This window comes from Onychomys torridus, chromosome 17 (genome assembly GCF_903995425.1).
Source record: "Onychomys torridus chromosome 17, mOncTor1.1, whole genome shotgun sequence".
Taxonomy (NCBI): domain Eukaryota; kingdom Metazoa; phylum Chordata; class Mammalia; order Rodentia; family Cricetidae; genus Onychomys; species Onychomys torridus.
The window spans coordinates 29,802,705-29,815,834 of NC_050459.1; the positions used below are offsets into that span (position 1 = coordinate 29,802,705).

Genomic DNA, 13,130 nt, shown 5'->3' on the forward strand with positions numbered 1-13,130 from the left:
TATGGGTAACTACACATGCCCATGCATGAGCTGTAGAATTACAGGTAACCACATATGTGTAAGCATGAGCTGTAGAAATGTGAAGAGGAAGCGTGGGGCAGAGGGTAGAGGGCTGGGGAGCTTACTTGCTAATAATGTCTGTGTGCTGCTCTGGGTGCTTTACAGTCTTTCCTCCCAATAACCACATGCGAGGTGCTCAAAGTGCCACTACGTAGGCTTGACCTCAACAGCAAATTCATTTCCTCCCAGTCTGGAGGCTCTGGGCCTGCCCTTGAAATGGGGGTGGGGTCAGCCTCTTCTCGGGGTGGGGATCATCTCCTTGGGCTTTCCTCTTCTATCCTCAGCCCTCAGGACAGGTGTGCACCCAAATTTCTTCTTTTTGTAAAAATGCTGATCACAGCGGAACAGGGATCACCTCCCCCCAACCCCGTGGCCTTATTTAGCTGTAATTACCCCGTGAAAGACCTAATCTCTACATAAAGCCACATCTGGGGGCCTGGAGATGGAGATCTCACCACAGGGGATTTTGTAGGGGTGGGGGGCAGGGCACTATCCATCCCAATAACAGGCAGAAGAGAGACTCTTCTCTCTGAATAAGGAAAGGCAGTGAAGTTGAAGTGATACAGTCGTGTTCCGTGCAGTCTCAGGCTCTGAGCGCTCGGTTCCCATCTAGTTTCTCTGTTTTGGGAGGACACAGTGCTTAGCTGGTAGACCTAGGCCACTGAGGGAAGGCCTTTAAGGGGTACAGCCCAGCCCTGCTTCTCGTCTTATTAGCTACTTTCTAATCTCCCCAGATGTGTGAGGCCTCTGCCACACACTCTCCTGCTGGTGTGCTCTACCATGCCTCCTCCCCCTTAACAATGGACTGAACTCACTAGTTTTCCTTCCCTGAGTTCTTTCTGTCCAATGTGTCACACATAGTTTTTGTGTCTGGAGTCACAGTGTAAGTAAATGGTAGAGGTGATAGTTGATTCCAGGCAGGCTACCCCGGAAAGTGCCTCCTGTGCCCAAATCTCCACATTTCCATGAGAAAGCCCCAGAGAACATATTAGGTAGAAAATGGTGGAGCCGAGTTAGAATGGAGTGATGCACCTTTCACATCCAGAACAGCACATTATAAGTGTGTGACCCACTGTGGAGGCTGCATCACATAACCTCCTAAAAGGGCTCCACAACACTGTGCCTATTGAAGAGTGCTGAAATCCTTGGTCAACTGACGTAAACCAAACCTGGTTTTCTTTACAGATCCACTCAGGACCTTGAGTCAACCATACCATATTACTTCTGACAGAAACACCTGTACTTCTAACCCTGGCTACCTGCTGTCAGTGTTGCTGGCTGGATTTGGCCTGGTGTGCAAAAATGGACCAGCTGAGAACATTGTGCGCGTGTGAGAGTATAATGGGAAAGACCAAGCAAACAGCAGCAGCAGAAGTTCTGTCTCAATACAGAGAGAAGAGTCTGAGTCACTGCCTGGCCAACTCCTGGAGAAAACCGCAACGGAGCAGAGGCTAGAATAAAGCAGGAACTGCTGGTTGAAAGGTGGCTGAGTCGGTGCAGAAGACCATGCCAGACCTGTACCCCTTGTGGCTGGGCTAGTGACAATCAGAGGTCCCTGGAGATGGTTCCAACATTCCTGTCTATACTTGTCAGTTTTTGTCAATTTGACACAATTGTGCTAGGGTCATCTGGGAAGAGGGACCCTCAATTGAGCAAATGACTCCATCAGATTGGCCTGAAAGCAAGTCTGTGGAGGCATTTTCTAGATTAATGACTGATGGAGGAGGGCCCAAACTACCCTGAGCACATGGTCCTAGGAGGTATAAGAAAGGAAGTGAACAGGAGCCTAGGGAAACAACCAGGAAACAGGATGCCTTCATGGTCTCTGCTTCAGTTCCTGCCTCCAGGTTCCTGCTTCAGGTCCTGCCTTGGCTTCTCCTAATGATGTACTGCGATCAGGATGTGTAAGCCAAATAAACCCTTTCATCCCCAACAAAGTAACAGAAAGCAAACTAAGACACTGTCCAAAGAGCCTTAAAATAATCTACACCCCTGAAACCCTACCTCATCAGAGCCCCGTCCATTGCTAGAGGACACTGTGTGGATTTCTCTGTTTGCACTAGACATACCAAATAAAATGGTATCTCTTCCCTGAAATTATTGGGGATTGCTGCTGTTATGGCCTAAGGGAGTTTGTTCTCCTCTTCTACCTTATCACATATCAAACTTGACGTTGCTTTGATCTTAAACTTCCTAGCCCCTAGAACTATAAGAAAGACATTCCCATGGTTTATAAGTGGCCGGTCCTAAGGTATTTTGTTACAGTATCCTGAGTAGACTGTGATAAGCAGCCATTATGTGCTGGATGCTGTTAGGGCAATGTGTGAGACCTCTGTGCAGAGCTGATTTTCTTCTGGTTGGAGACTGTGATGTGACATACACTAGACCCTGCCACCTGAACCCCACACCCTGCACACTGCCATCTCTGGTTATGAACTTCTGATTTGCTTGCTTCATAGACAATAAATTCTCTTCACTGGATGGAATACCACTGCCGGGTCCCACTCCAATGATCCCTCTTTATAGACTTTGAGTCTCTTGAGCAACGTTTCCTGATCAACTCAGCACATCTGTGGCCTTCATGACACTTATGCTCTCTGCCTCAGTTAGCAAATATGACAAAGACTTGAGCCCTCCTCTTCTAGAGTCCACCATGGAATCTTCTACCCGGGATCTACTAAACAGATGTTGTCTAATGTTAGGTTCATCCTATGAGGATCTTGGAAGGGATAAAGTAAGAACACTGATCTTCATCTACTATTCCTATTCAAGAATATGATTAAGTCCCTTTTCATGACCTTATGTTATGATTAGATATAAAATGTCACCCACACACATGCACCCACACATACACATATACACAGACACACACACACATGTACTCGGACACCCACACATACAAACACACACACTCATATGTATGTGCATGTACACACACAGACACACACACACACAGACACACACAGACACACACACACACACACACACACACACACACACCATATATTAAAGGCTTGCTCTTCCTCACCTTAACACTTGGAGGTAGGTGCTTGAGAGGTGATTAGGTCACAAGAGCAGTATGGACTAAGCCATAAGGGAGGCCATGACTGGATGGCATACTAAGAGATGGGCTAACTGGTGGAAGTATGTAACCCAGGGGCAGGGATGTATGTCATATATATATATATATATATATATATATATATATATATATTTTTTTTTTTTTTTTTTTTTGAGACAGGGTTTCTCTGTAGCTTTGGAGCCTGTCCTGGACTAGCTTTGTAGACCAGCCTGGCCTCGAACTCACAGAGATCCACCTGCCTCTGCCTCCCGAGTGCTGGGATTACAGGCGTGCGCCACCACAGCCTGGCTTTAAAGTACATTTATCCCCCCCATCCCTCATCCTCCTACCACTTCCTCTTTCTCATCTCTTTGTTCCTGTTCCTCACCTCCTGGCTGTCATTCAGTGAGCATCCACACTCTCTCCATCATCCTTAGCCTCACCATAGGCCCGGAAACAACGGAGCCAAGTGAACGAAGAACCAAATAGATCTCAGGTATTTTGTCATAGCTAAGAAACACTAGCCACCCCAAACAGCTATAAGCAATAGTGTGAAACAATAACAAACACTATTCCAACAGATAACACGGAATAATAACATACCGAATGAAGTATAGGGAGATGGTAACATGGTAACCTGTAATTCAGACTGGCTGAACTTCCCCTCACAATCTAACTTACTACCAGCATGTGGGACAAACTAGTCATTGTTGGACTCGGTCACATGGCCAGCCCCTAATTAAACAAAGAGGAAGAAAACATAATAAAATCCTCCAGGTGCAAAACTGTTTATACAACTCTGTGGAAACAGGCTACTGAGATGGCATTGCCAAGGGGGTGAGGATGTTGGGGTCAGGAAATGACAGTTCTCTGCCCACATAGTTTGCTGAGGGTTACTTTACATCTCACTGGAGAAGAGGCTTGCTTTGGAGTCATCCCATCATTTGTAAGGAGCTAGGGGCATGTGCTAGACCGTCAGCAAATTTTATAACCTCCTGAGACACGAGTCTGCAAAGCAATAGGCTGGACTTTTAGAATGCACTGGAAAATTCCACCATGTGCAGGTGGCTGAAGCATAAAGTATAAATAAGGTTTTCTACCTGTCTAAGGCCCTCTTTCAACCTGCTCCGCTCAGTCTCACTGACCCTGAAAAGCCCACTGGTCATGGGCTAGAGATACAGACAATGTGAACTTAGAAAGAATGCTGAACCTACCAACCAGAAGACCTGGTTAAAGACCCAGAGAGCCTCTAAGAGCCTGGGCTCTTGGGCACAGCTCTGGACTTCCTCGGGCTCTCGGTGGCTTGTCTGTACTCTGCAATTGTGCTTTCACAGTTTGGAGTTGAATCCATGCCAGTTCATTAGGCTGTTGTCCCAAATCTGTGAAATTACTGGAACTGACCCATCAACATTAGGGTCACTTTCTAATTATGCTGATTCACATCCATGTCCTGGCCTGGTTCTCTGCATGACTCACCCTGCATCTGTCGCTCGGTGGCCTGGGGTAGTGGGATTCGCCTGAGGCTATCTCACTGTTTTCTCTCATCCATGACATGTTAAGGGCACAGCTTCTAAGATGGTAGCCCCCTTCTCCTCATACTCTACCAGGCAGCTAATGAACCAGTCCCTGTGATCTGCAAGGATTTTTATCAGATTATTATTATCTATTTTATTTATTTATTTATTTTGATTTTTTGAGACAGGGTTTCTCTGTGTAGCCCTGGCTGTCCTGGAATTCACTTTGTAGACCAGGCTGGCCACGAATCAGAGATCCTCCTGCCTCTGCCTCCTGAGTGCTGGGATTAAAGGCATGCACCACTATGCCTAGCTTTGGAGCATTATTTTTAAACTGAAGCAAAAAGAACTAAGTTTGAGTTAATTTTTTTTTTTTTGCTTAGTCAATAAGTTTATTATCTTTATGAAAAAAATCTTCATAGAAAACTGCTTTAGCTCTCAGCAGCCCTTTCCTGAGCTCTGAGGAAGCTTGCCTTCTTTTGAGCAACCTGATCTTTCTTCTGGGCAAGAGATATTTTGGGTCGGTTCTACCTCTTCTTCTTCACTTCTCTCTTGGACTTCTTCTCATAGACTGGATTCTCTCAGATAGCAGCATGAGCTTTCTTATACATCTCCTCCATCACGTCTGGAGTCACGTTGTTCTTGAGGTACTGAGAGAACTGTTTCTTATAAGCATCTTCGTCTTCCTCCATCAGGTAGCGCATGTAGTCTGCCACATTCTGACCCATGATGTGCTTACGGTGTACTTCTGCATTGAACTCCTTGCTTTCAGAATCATAGCCAGGGAATCATTTGGTACTATGAGGAATAGACAAGCCTCCATCCACAGCTCCCTTCAGGGCCCCAAAAACTTTATTGCCAGTTGTAGTTCGGGCAAGACCTGTGTCCAAATAGCAAGTGAAGGCACCAGGCTGACCATCAATGCTTTCCACATTGTATTCATCTCCAGTCACCTCCACTTGGCCTTCATAGATCTTGTCCATACCAAACCTATTGAGAAGCCTGCAGGCCAGCAACAGGCCAGTGCAGTAGACTGCAGCATAGTTTGTCAGGCCAACTTTCACACCGTACTTTGGCAGCTCGTGTGCATATGCTGCACACACGATCATGTACCCTTCTATACGGGCATAGGCAATCTGGCAGATGATATCTCTGTTGGATACACGAACTACCATCTGGTATTTGGGTGTGTTGTACTTGTTTTTGTCTTGGATCACCAATCGTTTCCGAGCATAGTAGTCAGTTTTACCCTCTCACCGCCTGCTAAATCTCACTTGGTATCTCTTAAAGTAGGCCTTATTCTTGACAACTTTCACAAACCCCATCCTGCGGAACAGCAACTCGCAACCGCAGCTCCACACAGACCTGCGGGCCCAGTGGCACTGGGGTGGGGGGGAGTAAGTTCGAGTTCTTAAGTAGAGAGATTGGATGTCTGTTAGATTTTCTGTGAAGACACAATGGCTTGTGAAAATGAAGACATTCTGCACAGCAAAAGGAAAACCATGGATCCCACCTCACCCCAAATACTCATGATCTGGGATACTCTGCGGTGCTCCTCTCGGAAACCATAGTGTTGAAAAACAAAATGGCAAGGCCATCATGAGAGGTGATTCCCAGCCCAAACTACCTGAATGGATTCCCGAACAGACTTGTATTCTGTTATCAGAACTGTAAAATAAACACACTGAGAAGGATTAGTAATTCACTGTGTTCTTGACACCTTATGCAATCACGTTCTCTGGACCTTCCCACACAGGTCCAGAGAACGTTTTTGCACTCTCAGTGTGAGGCCAGGATAGTACATGTTCAGCACTCTGGGATGCAGATAGAAAGAATAGCTATCAAAGACTGTCCACATATCTAGCTCTCTCCTCCAGTCACTCGATTAGAACCTGTCCTAATAGTGTAGGGAGATAGTCAAACCTATGTATAAAGTTAGTCCCCTCCAGCCCCTTAGACATAAAATATGATGAAGAAATGATTCAGTATCATTTAATGTGAGGGGAAATGTCAGTAAAATGATGCTTTTCAGGAACACTTTCCAGTATCACACAAGCATTGCTGCTGTGATCGTAAGTGAAAACGAGGCTGCAAGCTTCCTGTGTGATATTCTTGAACTTGTGAAATCCAAAGCAGAGACAAGATGAAACAAGACAGAATGCTACCAGAGATGACTGGAGACCAAGGAGTGTGGGCTTTATCTTCTGCTTCTTCCTGCTTCGCTCGGTTTCCCAGGTCACTCACTGAGAGCTTTCCCTAAAAACAAAAAGCCAAAACCAAAGCACCGATGCCGGTCCCTTGGATGACCCCTTCACCACCAGCCTCATCATCACTGCTGTCTCCTGCTCATCATCACAGCCTCTCCTTGCATACACAGTGAGAAGGAGGCGGCCAAAGCCACAGGATTTGCCTCCTCTGCTGCTGCAGACTTCAAATGTTAAGCCTGTGTAGACAGATTTAAAGGAAAGTCCCAAGGCAGATGTGCTGGAATCTTTTGAGTCTATTTTCAAATGACTGTTTTGAGGTCACAGTAAGAGACACAGCAAGGGCAATGGCCATGAGTGAGTCCGGTGCAGCTCTGAGCATTGCTTAAGGTCGAGGGAAGCAGATGGACTGCCTGTAGCTGTGTGTAGGGAAAGGCCAGGTGATGTCATACTTTTCCTTGGTACGGATTTTTTATGCTGTGAGAACTCCAATCTATCTGAAGATACAGTCTCCCCGCCCCCTGGCTCCTAAATGTATTCATCTTAAGTTGGGGAGCAGGCTTATAGCCTTGGACTTTAGAGTCATGCCCAGTGTATGGAAGTTTCTAGAAGTTTGGTTTGTGGGGTAACACTGAGTATGCTCTGTAAGTTTCACAATGAGAAAGAAATTACATATAAAGAAACTAGGCTGTCCAGGAGGGTGGGCATAAGTGCAGACCAGGAAGCTACAGGGAACAGAATCGAGAGGGAACTCCCCAAGGGTATCTACATTTCTGAACAATGAAATTATTGGTAGAGTTACTTCCTTATGATATATTTTTGTGTTTTCCAATATTTTCAAAAGAGTTTGCATTCTTTTATAAGGAAAATATCCATTTTTATGTTTTCTATCATCTTTAAAGGAGGTATACTCAAAGCAGCATGTATAAAAGACTTGGGTGGTGGTAATTAGATAAGATATGTATTTTTTTCTTTTTTGTATTGCCTTTGCACTTTCTAATTGCTTCATAATAAAACTAATTCCAGTTTCTACCAGAAAAAGCATACATTTGTCTATGGACACGTTTGAATCTATATTTGAATATATTTGAATCTACAAAGATTCTAGAACACAGTCCATGCTGCTGCTGGCTCTCGTTTCTGGGGGAGTTAGGCGATTCTGTTAATGCTTCTTTGGCTCCGGCCCATCAGGGACCCACATACTTCAAGTCTGATGCTGCCACAGCTCTTTACAGAGCATCTGTTTAAAACTTAGAAGTGGGCATGCCTTCCTTTACTCATTCATTAACAGACATCAAGCACTAAGCTGTAAGTGTGTGTTGATAAATGCAACCGTGTTTGTCCTGGACAAACTTCCTTGCTGAGATCAGAAACTAATGAACCCGCAGCTACAGCAGTTCTTAAAACTTAGCACACATCAGAAATTACCTGCCGGGCTTCCTAAGCCGTAGCTTGCTGGGCTCTGAGATGAGTGTTCGAAAGAGAGGTGTACAGAGTGCATTGTGAGCTCAGAGTCAAGCATCTGCATCAGATAGTGGGCCAGTGTTATGTGCTAGAGAAGTAGAGATGAAGGGGAGGAAGGTGGATGATCTTTGAGGCAGAACTGTAAACCTGTCCATTTAGTCTTTGAAGTTTTAGTCACCCACAACTCAGGGCTACCACACCACCTTTTCTCTAATCCAGCAACATTGACGTTTTCTGGGACAGAATTTTCCCCCATTCTGTTTTCTCCTCCATTCCCTGCCCCCCCCCCCCCATCTTCTCTAGGCTTCAAAACCATCAGGAGGGCTCCACCTTCCAAAAAGGGCGGTCCCGCTCGAGATATGTGTTAGTTAACTTCCTGCTTCTATAACAAAGATGGATCTAGTAGGTGTCACGGAGGGCAGAAGTTGGTTTGAGATCATAGCTTGGAGGTTTCAGTTCATGGCCATTTGGCTCTTCTGCTTTGGCCTGAGGTATACCCAACAGCAGTAACACACAGTGGGGCCAAGCCATTCAACTCATGGCCAGAAGCGAAGGCGTCACCTCCTTTAAGGGCCTTCGCTGGTCACCAGATGATCTCCCAGTAGGCACCACCTTTTAAAAAATTCCAGCCTCCACCCCACCTCAACACCATCCTCTGGGTAGATAATACATGGACCTTTGGGGACATTCCCTATCCAAATGATAGCAGTTATAACACCCTTAGATTCATAGAATGTGACCTCACCACTCTTGAGTCAGACCTCTGGAATGCAAGGCTTTTCAAAGAAAAGAGGCGTCACTAAAAATATCGCATAGCTAGTTCCTACAGAGACTCTTGGGATGCATGGGGAGGAGAAGGAAGAAAAGGACCGACCGATAGCTACTGAAATCTACTGACCTTTGCCAAGGTATAGCGAGCGACCCATTAGCGACTCTGTTTAAAGTGCGTTAGTGTTATCCAGGGCTCACTCCAGGTCTAAGGATCATAAGTTATAGAGTGCCTGTTTCTTAAAATAGTAAGGCACTTACGAAATGCTTTCTGTTTTTTTTGTTTACTTATTTATTTATGTTTTGAGATACTTTTATATAAGGGCCCCTAAAGTGATGGCCGACTTCCCTAGGGGGCACCCAGCTGGATGTAGCTAGACAGAAAATGAATGTTTCATGGCCTGTATCCACAAACCTTCTCTTTTGTCATTGAATGACAGACAGAAAATGCCTGAAAACACACAGAACTGGTCATTTTGTAGCAAGACACACATACACTCTGTAACTTAATTTTTACATAACTGTAGTTTCATTTGGTTTTGGTGGTGCTGGGGATCAAACCTTAGGACCTTGCATATGGTAAATGGATGTTCTACCACTGGGCTACATCATAGCCTTCTGAGTCTCTTTAATTTATTGTTAGGGGTTATAAATGCAATATACAGTTAATAAATCCACGATGGTGAGGGCCTGTAGGTCATAATCTCTTCAACAAATGTGTGCGATAAATTAATATGATAATAAAAATGCCATATATAGCTGATAAAATACAATTACCATAAAGAATAAATCTTGTTTTAATTTCATACAGGGAAGATTGAAAACTGTCTGTAGGTTTCTCTTTTTAATTATCTCTCTTTTATTTATTTATTTATCTTACTCAAGCACAGTGATCATAATTTTCAAGAACAGGGATTTATCCAGGTATACAGCTGAGTAATTTCTTTTTATTGCTGAATAATACTCCCTTCTATTTGTGTATCAGAATGTATTTACATGTTAACTGACCTTAAGTCATTGACTATCTTTTTCTGGGCAACTATATATGAAAACAGTGATTTTCATTGAAAGATATATAAGGATATGTTATTAAAGTATTATTTACTTACCAAAAGGTAGAAGCTGTCCTTATGGTCACACAAACAAAATTTGATGTTTAAAAACCACTTTTTCAAAAAAAAATTATCAGTACAAGAGAACTTTAATATATTAACTTAATTTTTAATTTATTTTATTTGCTCATCCGTTTGTTTTAAGGAAGTAGGAATTTAACCTTGAGCACTAGGCACACTCTACCACCAAGCTTCAGTTCCAATCTTAACTTTTATGTGCATTGTGTTTTTACCTGCATGCATGTCTGTGTGAGGGTGTTGGATACCCTGGAACTGGAGTTACAGACAGGTGTGAGCTGCCATGTGGGTACTGTGAATTGAACCTGGCTCCTCTGGAAGAGCAACCAGTGCTCTTAACCACTGAGCCATCTCAGCCCCAATCTTAACTTTTAAAAAGATGTACAGGTGCTGGAAAGATGGCTCAGTGCTAACACTGTTTTGCCTGTGTGTATAACATCTGCATGCCTGGTACCTATAGAGGCCAGAAGAGGGTGTCAGATCCCCTGGAACTGGAACTGTGAGCCACCATGTTGGTGCTGGGACTCTAAATGAGTCCTCTGATAGAGCAGGTGAGCCATTTTCCCAGACCCTCCCTGTATATCTTATATACATCACTCTCCACCAAGGCTGCTAGAGCTGGCTTCAGGTTTGGACCAGGAATGATGCAGGAACACAACGATTCCTGGGGCTGTGGAGATGGTTCAGTTTGTGAGGTGCTTGTACACAAACATACACGATTTAAGTTCAGGTCTCAGTTAAAACAGAGACAAGTTGGATGCAGTGGTACACACCTGCCATCCAGCTCTAGGGAGGGTGAGACAGGACGATCCCTAGAACTCTCTGACCAAATAGTCCAGTCCCATGGTTCTCAACCTTCCCAAAGCTGCGACCCTTTAATCCAGTTCTTCATGTTGCAGTGACCTCAACCATAAAATTATTTTCGTTGCCACTTCATAACTGTGATTTGGCTATTGTTATAAATTATAATGTAAATACTTTTGGAGATGGAGCTTTGCTGAAGGGGTCATGACCCACAGGTTGAGAACCACTGTCTAGCCAACTAGACAAGTTCTAGGTTCAGTGAGAAACTCCCCCTCCTCAAGTGTAGTGGAAGGTGACCTCTGGTTTCCATTCACATGCATGTACATGTATGTGAATACACACACACACACACACACACACACACACACACACAGGCGCAATCACAAAAAGAGAAGACAGATTAAAGACACCACTGACTGTTTCTGGGAACACGAGCTTTGACATAATGAGAGCCACTGATATAGCTTGCAGAATACATTTAGAATCCACGAGTGGCGGTATTGATAGAAACAAATGAAGTAACGTGGCTGGAGAGAACAGTGGTCTGGCAACTAGTAACTGAGGGATGCTGGGATTAGAAATTCTCCTCTGCGTAACCATCATTATAGCCAGGCAACCGCGGCAGGCGGAACTTTGAGGAGTGAAAGGACATTGTGTCTAGTTCATCCCTGCTGTGGTGTTTAGCTCCCAAGGATGAAGCAGCAATTTTCACAGGAGAGCAGATTGACAGACCCCACCTTAAAGGATTAAATTTACATCACCAGACGCTGCATGTTTCCTTCCAGAGGAGACCCTAAGAAAGAGCATGACATCATTCCTGTGATATTCTCACACTGGAGCGTAGCAGTCCAATCACGAGGAAAACTCACAACCCTCAACTCTGATACCAAGTGTTTGATCTGAACCTTTAAAATGTCAAGCCCAGAGCTGGGCGGAGGTGGCACATGCCTTTAATCCCAGCACTCGGGAGGCAGAGCCAGGCAGAACTTTGTGAGTTCGAGGCCAGCCTGGGCTACCGAGTGAGTTCCAGGAAAGGTGCAAAGCTACACAGAGAAACCCTGTCTCGAAAAACAAAACAAAACAAAACAAAACAAAACAAAACAACAACAACAAATCAAGCCCAGAATGAAGCATACTAGGCAACTCTCAGTCAGGACCAGAATTTGTGTGTGTGGATATGTGTGCATATGTATGAATAGGTATGATACATGTGTGTGAAAGTGAGACAATAGGTTACATTAAGTATGTCCTATAGGACAAATGCTATGACAGTCTTAATGTTGTTTCTGATCCTGAGAAATTAAATGTAGCGGAGGATAAGTTGGGTCCTGTTTCTGGGAAGCAAGAAGAATCCAGTATGCAATTTATAGTCAATTGGATCAGAGGAAGTGTGTGTGTGTGTGTGTGTGTGTGTGTGTGTGTGTGTGTGTGTGTATGAGAGAGAGAGAGAGAGAGAGAGAGAGAGAGAGAGAGAGAGAGAGAGAGAGAGAGAGGTGGAGTGGGGTGGGGTGGAGGCAGTATAAATGAGATACAATGTTGGTATTTAGAGACTGAGTGAGTAGCATTATAACACATTTTCAAAACAATTTTTGCAACTTTTCTGTGTCTTTGTAAACGGAAGCAGCAGCAAGAAGAGAAAAAAGACTCCCAAACCAAGATGCGTGATTGCATGTGAGTGAAGACATTCATCACGTTCACATCTGAACCGCGGGTTGCATGCAACTTACGGGCCGTGGCCCTTGCTCTGCCTGTGTCTTTGTCCCTGCCTCTCTTCTGTCATCACACTGCCATTCTCAGATAAACCCTGCTGGACTCCACCAGCAGCTGTGCTGGAGCTAAAATAGTTCCCAATGAGATAGTGACTGTAAGACAGCTGTAGCCTCAAGTGACTTGTAATGTCACATGCTCATCCCCAGGTGCTGGGTATACCATGTGACAGAAGGAATTCTAAAAATGGCTGTGTATGCGGTCTGGTATAGAAGCCCTGAGAGCTCCAGGGCCAGAGTGTGGACTTGGGTGTCTGCAATGAGGTGGCATTGAACTTAAGAAAAAAAAAACTTAGCATTTATTACAGATTGATAGAACACCCCTCTTAATGTTTGGGTGCTTTGGAAAACCATTCTTT

General features: G+C 44.5%; 1 pseudogene; it reads right to left on the bottom strand.

Moving 5' to 3' along the window:
- Positions 1-5,018: 5,018 nt before the first annotated feature.
- Positions 5,019-5,984, bottom strand: LOC118569062 (annotated as a pseudogene).
- Between the last annotated feature and the right edge of the window lie 7,146 nt (positions 5,985-13,130).